We start from the raw sequence: 7,281 nt of genomic DNA, 5'->3' as shown, positions 1-7,281 counted from the left end.
AGGTTAAAACTTTAAAACCATATTCAAGACAGAGGTTTTCAACCGAGAATTACAGCAATTTGAACAAGAAATCACAAATGATATACAAAGTTTCACAAGGTACACATCTATCTTGTTTTTTAATGTTTCAGCAGTGCTAGTATTTTAGCAGTTATTTTTCAAATCAAAAAGTTGTTTCGTGTATAATCACAAATCGTAAGTTATCACTTGTTATTTAACAGAAAGAAAAAAAGAAACTCTTAAACAGAGTTGAAGACGTACATGTCAGAATTTGATGTAAAAGGAGACGGCTGCATGCATTAATCGAGCTAATACATGGATTTCAAAAGTATCCCTTTAAACCAATATTTATAAGGCCTATCACATGTCCAGACACACGTCTCATTGCATGTGGAACACAGTTTTTGACTTGAAATAATTGTTAGAACATGCCTAGCACTCATCCTCGTCTACTACTACATAAGAAGCAAAAAAATCTAAAATGGAAACAATTAAAGGTCTACTACAGACAATTGAAAATAAAAACAAATTGTGTACCTGCTTACAATAAAAAAAAAAAAGCATTAACAAGCGCTATCTGTTCAGAATTACTAGAACTCAAATGTCTAAAGCAACTTTACCACATCTAATAGTTTCGGTGCTTAAAATCCTGAAGAGACTAAGAAATACTAGACTTAGTTATCATTTGGTTGATAACCAGATGCATATGCACGAACTACATCGTCTCTCTTTAATATTGAGAAGAACAATGATTTCCAAAATCATATAAGCTCCTTAGTTGGATTGTGGGGCATGCACAAAAACTACACGTGATAAGTGCATCACTTGTTTCAGTGACTCACTATTTAAGGCATGAAAATATGTCAAAATATGCAGAAAAGAAGCTTAGAAGTTAACTAGAATTGTTCGCATCAGTAAATTATCTAATGTTATCATGCATTTGAATAGAAGTGTAAAAGGCATGAAAATATGTCAAAATATGCAGAAAAGAAGCTTAGAAGTTAACTGGAATTGTTCGCATCAATAAATTATCTAATGTTATCATGCATCTGAACAGAAGTGTAAAAGGCATGAAAATATGTCAAAATATGCAAAAAAAGAAGCTTAGAAGTTAACTGGAATTGTTCGCATCAGTAAATTATCTAATGTTATCATGCATCTGAACAGAAGTGTAAACTATACTTGCCTGAACTAAATCCTTCTCTTCTATCAATGCCTTTACCGTTCCACCTTTTGATAAAAGCTCAAAAAGTATCTGCGGACATTGAATCAATAAAACTAATGAAAAAAAGGGGTAAAATGAGACATCACTAAACTTTTGTGATGCACACAACGTGTTATTTGAACTCCATGTATGGATGTTTTAGCATGTGACACATGAATGCATACATAGGAACAACACTAGCATCCTTTCCTATAAAAGCCACCACAGTAAGAGCATAAATAAATAAATTGCAGTCTTGTTGGTTTGGTTGTAGTTTGTGAGTTATTTGGTAGGAGGATATATGAGAGAGCTACTCAGTGTGATCAACAGATATAAAGCCAAACGACTTTATCATATATAAGTTATTTATCAATATAATGACTTTTATGATATTATCATGTTCTTAGAAAACTTATCAGAAAGAGCATTTAACCCAATTAAAAATGTGATATCACATAAGATTTAAGGTCAAAGCACAAGGCAAAAGAGAAATAACCAACGATTGATTGTTTCTCCAAAAAGAAACATAGTATGCTTAATTAAAGTCAGATTCCCAGTGAGAATGTGACAATAAAGAAAAAAATTAGGAGACCACAACCATTTTTCTTGATGAGACAAGTAGCTAGTTAGTTATCGACAGTTTCATTTACATCAGATGTGCCATAATAAAAGTATTGAATAAAATGTTCATACCAAGGAAGTGCAAAAGATCACACTTTTACCTCCTTCCCAATCTTCCCACTAATGGTTCCATTTTTTATTGAAGTTATTAACTCAGAAAGCTCTACTGGTGTTAATTTGATTTCATTCATTGAAAGTCATTCATTCTTCAGAAAAGCTGCAATGTCGCCCATAATCCAGTTGGCAGCCAACTTTGCATCAGCACCATTCTCAACAGAAGCATCAAAAAATTCAGCAACCTGAGAAATTTATATGCTCAGTGTGGCCATCTTTTACCAGCTTAACAAAAAATAGCTACTATTTCTAAAGTTACTTACCATTCATAAGTGATACTTACATGATTGTCATTGGCAAGAAAGAGAACATCTTGCATGTTGAGACCCAATTTTTCATATCGTCTACGTTTTGCTTCTGGGAGCTCAGGCAAAACTTGTTGAATTTTGTCAACATAGTCTTTTGTCAGAATAACTTCAGGTAGGTCAGGCTCAGGAAAATATATGTACTCTGCTAGTCCTTCCTTTTTCCTCATTGTAAAAGTTTTCTGCAAACAGAAAAAGTCACGATTAAATATAAAAAATTACATGTACAACTGATGGAGATGGAGTTACGTACTAGAAGGAAGATGACAACCTGAGCACCTTCTTCCCATAAACGAGTTTCTTGTACAATTTGATCACTTTGACCTCGGCTATGAAGAAGAACCTGTCTTGAGATCTCATAATCTATGGCCCTATTCATTTCAGAAAATGAATTCATGTTCTTTATTTCAACCTGTGAATGCAACAAGCAAAAGTGTGCTAACCATCAATCTCTGTGATAAAAATTTAAGATCATTTGTGCTATATCATGCAACAGTTATAACCAAATAGAAGCACTAACAATGGTCAAATAATAAATCTTTAATAAATAAAATAATAAACTGATACACTGTTAATTGACCCTGGAACCCTATCGAGGACCAGTTTAAATCAAGTTTATGCATAACCTGGGCCTAATTGGCCATGGATCAGCCTTCTTGATCATTGAAGGGGCTAGCATTTTTGGTTGGTTCAGCATGTTATAGCCCAATAGAGCCTAATAATAATAAAAAAAAAGGACGTTTACAGAGATTAGAAGAAGCAGACAAAGATAGGAAAGAGAAGCCCAATCCTAGTATAAGTCAGGGAAAGACCTTCAAATTGCACTCCTAAAAAAATTTGGAAAGAAGAAGGCAGATTTACATTGTAACAAATCTTGGTGATACTTATAGTATTTTTCCTGTAATTTTTGGACTAATTTTATCATTTTAGTAGTTATTTTAGGAAGTATTTGCGATCTTATTATAAGCCCAACTAGCGTCCGGTCTTCCTATGGCATGATATAGGTTAGACAAAACATTTTACTAACAGTAAATATATTTTAGAGGGTTTCAAAATCACTTTTCATGGGATTTCATGGAATAATGAGGATTCAAAAATAAATATCACAAGCCATTTTAGCAACCTATACATATGTTAGCTTGTAAGCACATATAAATTGTTATGTTTCTCTGTTTATCTTTCTTTATTACAGTATATTAATTTTGTTTAGAAAAATTTTCTAGTGTAACCCTGTAACTTCATGAAATATCCTATATACCAATGTAAAATTGCATATATTATATATATCCCTACAAAGTCAAAAACCATGTTACTGTACCACTGCCCTTGAATTACTCGGTCAGTGTGAGACTTAAAAGAGTGTTAAGGCTGGATTAATGCTGGTGAAAGAGTAGGTAACCAGTATTAAACTAACAGGAGTTAAATTGGCAAAAAAAAATGCTCCTGCATGGTGAAATGTTGACCTGTTGCAAGGTTACAACTACTTTTATCTACCGATGAAAGAGAAGAAAAACCCCGGTCAACACTAGATGACAAGGACTCTGTGTTTTATTTATATGAAAGACTAACAGTAGACCATGTGGATTATGAAATAAGCAAATAGTACCTTTGTTCCAAAATTTGATTGTCCTACTAGACGGACAAAAATATTTACATCACAACGAAGTGAACCTTCCTGCATATTTCCAATGCTTATTCCAAGATACCTAACCAGCCTCTCTATCTCTGCAGCATATTCTGCAGCCGCAAGTCCACTCCTCATATCGGGCTCAGAGACAATCTCCAGTAAAGGCACCCCTGCCCTATTCAGATCCACCTGCCAAAACAGCCCCACAAAGCATTTGATATCACCATGCATATATCATGTTAGCAAACTACAAATACTTCCAAGTATAACAAGAGAAACTGACCTGGGAATTGTTAGGCTGGCAGCCCACAAATTCAGTCCATAGTGGGCTTGGGCAGCCCACAGCTCACCCCCTCTTAACCTAACTCTAATTAACATTAGGGGGGTATGGAGGCTGTGTTTTGGAGGCAGAAAAAGACATAAATAGGGCAGTAATGTGAGAGAAGAGAACAGCCATGAGATTTCAAAGAAAATGAGGAAAACAAGGTAGAAAAGGAAGAGAAAGAAAGGGAAGAAGACAAGGACAACGCAGAGAGGTTGTTCTCAATCATCTAGCAGTGTTCTATCTCAGGTTGGATCAAATCTATAGTAGACTCTTGCTGTGATTACTTGGGGAGGTTTTAGATATTGTGGGCAGTGACGTGATCCTTGTATCCCAGTTATTCTCTTGAGATTGTTGCTAGGGTTTAGGGCAAGAGATTGAGATTTGTATATTCATTATTCTCATAGTGGATTATCTCTTGTTTGCCCCGTGGTTTTTACCCTTCACATTGGAGGGGTTTTCCACGTATATCTTGGTGTTCTGTTTGATTATGCTTCCATTTAATTCCGCTGCGTATTATAGTATTCTAGTATTTGTTCATATACAAAGGTTGTTCCTGTTTATATCCCCATCAATTGGTATCAGAGCAGGGGGTTTTGGTGATTTAATTTTTGTATTTGAACATGGAGGCCAGTAATGTTTCTCGTATGATTAGTTTGAATGGAAACAATTGGATGATATGGAAACCAAGAATGGAAGATCTCTTGTATTTCAAAGATTTGTATGGACCTTTACAGGGGAATAGTGTAAAACCGACAACTATGATAGATGATGAGTGGGAGATGTTAAATCGAAAAATAATCGGGTTTATTAGACAGTGGCTCGATGATAGTGTCTTTCACTATGTTTCTACTGAAATTTCTACATATTCTCTTTGGAAAAAGTTGGAAAGTCTCTATGAAAGAAAAACAACTGGCAACAAAGCTTTTTTAATCTGAAAACTTGTGAACCTAAAATATAGAGAGGGTGCTTCTATTGCTGAGCATTTGAATGAAATTCAAAGTATTACTAACTAGTTATTCTCTATGAAAATATCTCTTGATGATGAGTTGCAGGCATTGTTACTTCTCAGTTCATTACCAGAAAGTTGGGAGACACTAGTGGTTTCCCTTAGTAATTCTGCGCCAGATTGTCACGGACAAACTTCTCAACAAGATGTTGGATGTAATGCTTATGTGTGTCCGTGTCTTTTGGCATGTTCATGCCCTGTATAGAATGTAAAGGGGCGGCCGAAGGCTTATAAGTCCCATTTTAGTTAGGTGGTGGCCTCTTTAGGCTTGTAAATAAAGGTTGTGTCATGTGGACACGTGCGAGAGCTTGTCGGTCTGTAATGGACCATTTTACCCTTTGTTGTGCCACTGTTCAGAGCTTGTAAAGTCTGTTTGTAATTTGCATTGTCTATGAAGTGTTTTTCGGACATGTTTGCTTGTGGATCTCGTTTGAGGCTTTCTCTCTAACCCGTTCTCTCTTTTGATGGTCCTAAGGGACAATGGGAGGCTTCGGGGAGGCTGACCTTTGCGGACGGACACGCAAGGGTGCCGCACGACTTAGGCAAAACCAGCTAAGTTCGTGTCATATGGTATCAGAGCGGGACAAGCACTCATAGAAACACTTAGCATGCAAACGTGGGGGACCTAGCGGGGCTGCGTTGAGGGCAGTCAGCACACGCGCGACCGTTTGGGGGAAAACGGGCATGGAGATGTAGGGAAAAGAGTCGCTCAGAGGAGCGGGCATCTGAGATTGGCATTCACAGGAATGGCCAACCCTTCGCGCAAGAGGCACCACGAGAACAGGCAAGCTTGGAAGAATTTGGAGCGCACAAAGGTTGGGATGGCTGAGTTTGAGCTACGGCTCAACGTTGACAACTATACTTGATGGTGCTCTAGGCAAGCGAGGCGCTTGGCAAGAATGAGACCATCCAAGGTGGAATGAGTTGCTCAACGACCAAAAGAGTTAGGCCAAAGCTCACAGAGGTGAGAGGAATTGCTAACTCGAAGAATTTGGTACTCATGCAGGGGCTTGTATGCGGACGATGGAATGTCCGTGGCCATCCCAAGGCGGCCGAGACTCGGCACCATGGAGCATTGAAACTTTCTCTTCGGCATGTGAAAGATACGTCCGTAGGCGGCTGAAGTGTGCAATGAGTTCAGCATGTTGCTAGACCTTGAGGGGTGCAGTGGGGGCTGTATTGACGGGGAGTCGCAATCTAGCAAGTGCGTTTGCAGGAGGCAGAACAATGCACAGTTTGTTTAGCAGATCGGAGTAGTCCAAGGGGATGGTGGTCTCCGAAACGAAGAGAGATGTTGCTCCAACGGGATAGTTATCCAGGAGGGATAAGTCTCGGCACTCCAGAGGGAGAATCATGTGAGACGGACTTCACATGTTGAGGAGGAGTACCTCACAAACAACAACTCCACGAAGCTCAATGGACCGAGCAAGCAGCGAGGAGTTGCCGCATGATCTCGCTCGAGAGAATGCATTGGTGGATGCATTGCGAGATCAAGTGGGGGAGCGACCTGGAGCAACACAAATGAAGGCACACTTGGAGTCGATATGAGATCGGACTCAAGGGAGGGCTGACCCGTGGAATGGTGGGCACGAGGGCCACCATCGACTCAATGCAACAACGAGGAGCGAGCAACTTGGGTGTAACTTGGTGAAGTACCCAAGCCGCATGAAGGGAGCCAGCAGAGAAGTTGGAACATGGAGCAGAGGCACAGTGCTTTTCTTAGACAGAGGTCAAGGACATGAGCTCTTGCAGAGGCAAGAGCAGGATCATGTTGTTCCATGGGTCCTTCATTCTGACGGAGTGGACTCATCTTGCATGGTGCCAAAGACGAAGGGAGCTTCGGGGCACATGCACCTTATCTCGGAGAAGCATTTGATGGAGGAACTAAGGCGACTCAATTTGCGGAGGCGAAGTTGGGTTCAGAAGGCCTTAGCACGGGGCAAGAGGACGCAGAGGCGGGTACTCTTGAAGAATATGCCACAGTGTTGCCATTCGAGTTGCTATGAAGAAAGCGGTGCGCAGTGGAGATTGTGCTGGTAGGGGCAGAGGCCTAGGATCCAGACAATGGTGCATCAATTG

General features: G+C 39.3%; 1 pseudogene; it reads right to left on the bottom strand.

Annotated features, from left to right (window-relative positions):
• Positions 1-1,028: 1,028 nt before the first annotated feature.
• LOC135595127 (glutamyl-tRNA(Gln) amidotransferase subunit B, chloroplastic/mitochondrial-like) lies at positions 1,029-6,804 on the bottom strand (annotated as a pseudogene).
• Positions 6,805-7,281: the final 477 nt, after the last annotated feature.

This window comes from Musa acuminata, chromosome BXJ1-10, assembly GCF_036884655.1.
Source record: "Musa acuminata AAA Group cultivar baxijiao chromosome BXJ1-10, Cavendish_Baxijiao_AAA, whole genome shotgun sequence".
NCBI classification, from domain to species: Eukaryota; Viridiplantae; Streptophyta; class Magnoliopsida; order Zingiberales; family Musaceae; genus Musa; species Musa acuminata.
Note: the sequence above shows the minus strand (reverse complement) of the source record. Positions and strands in the feature narration are given on the sequence as shown.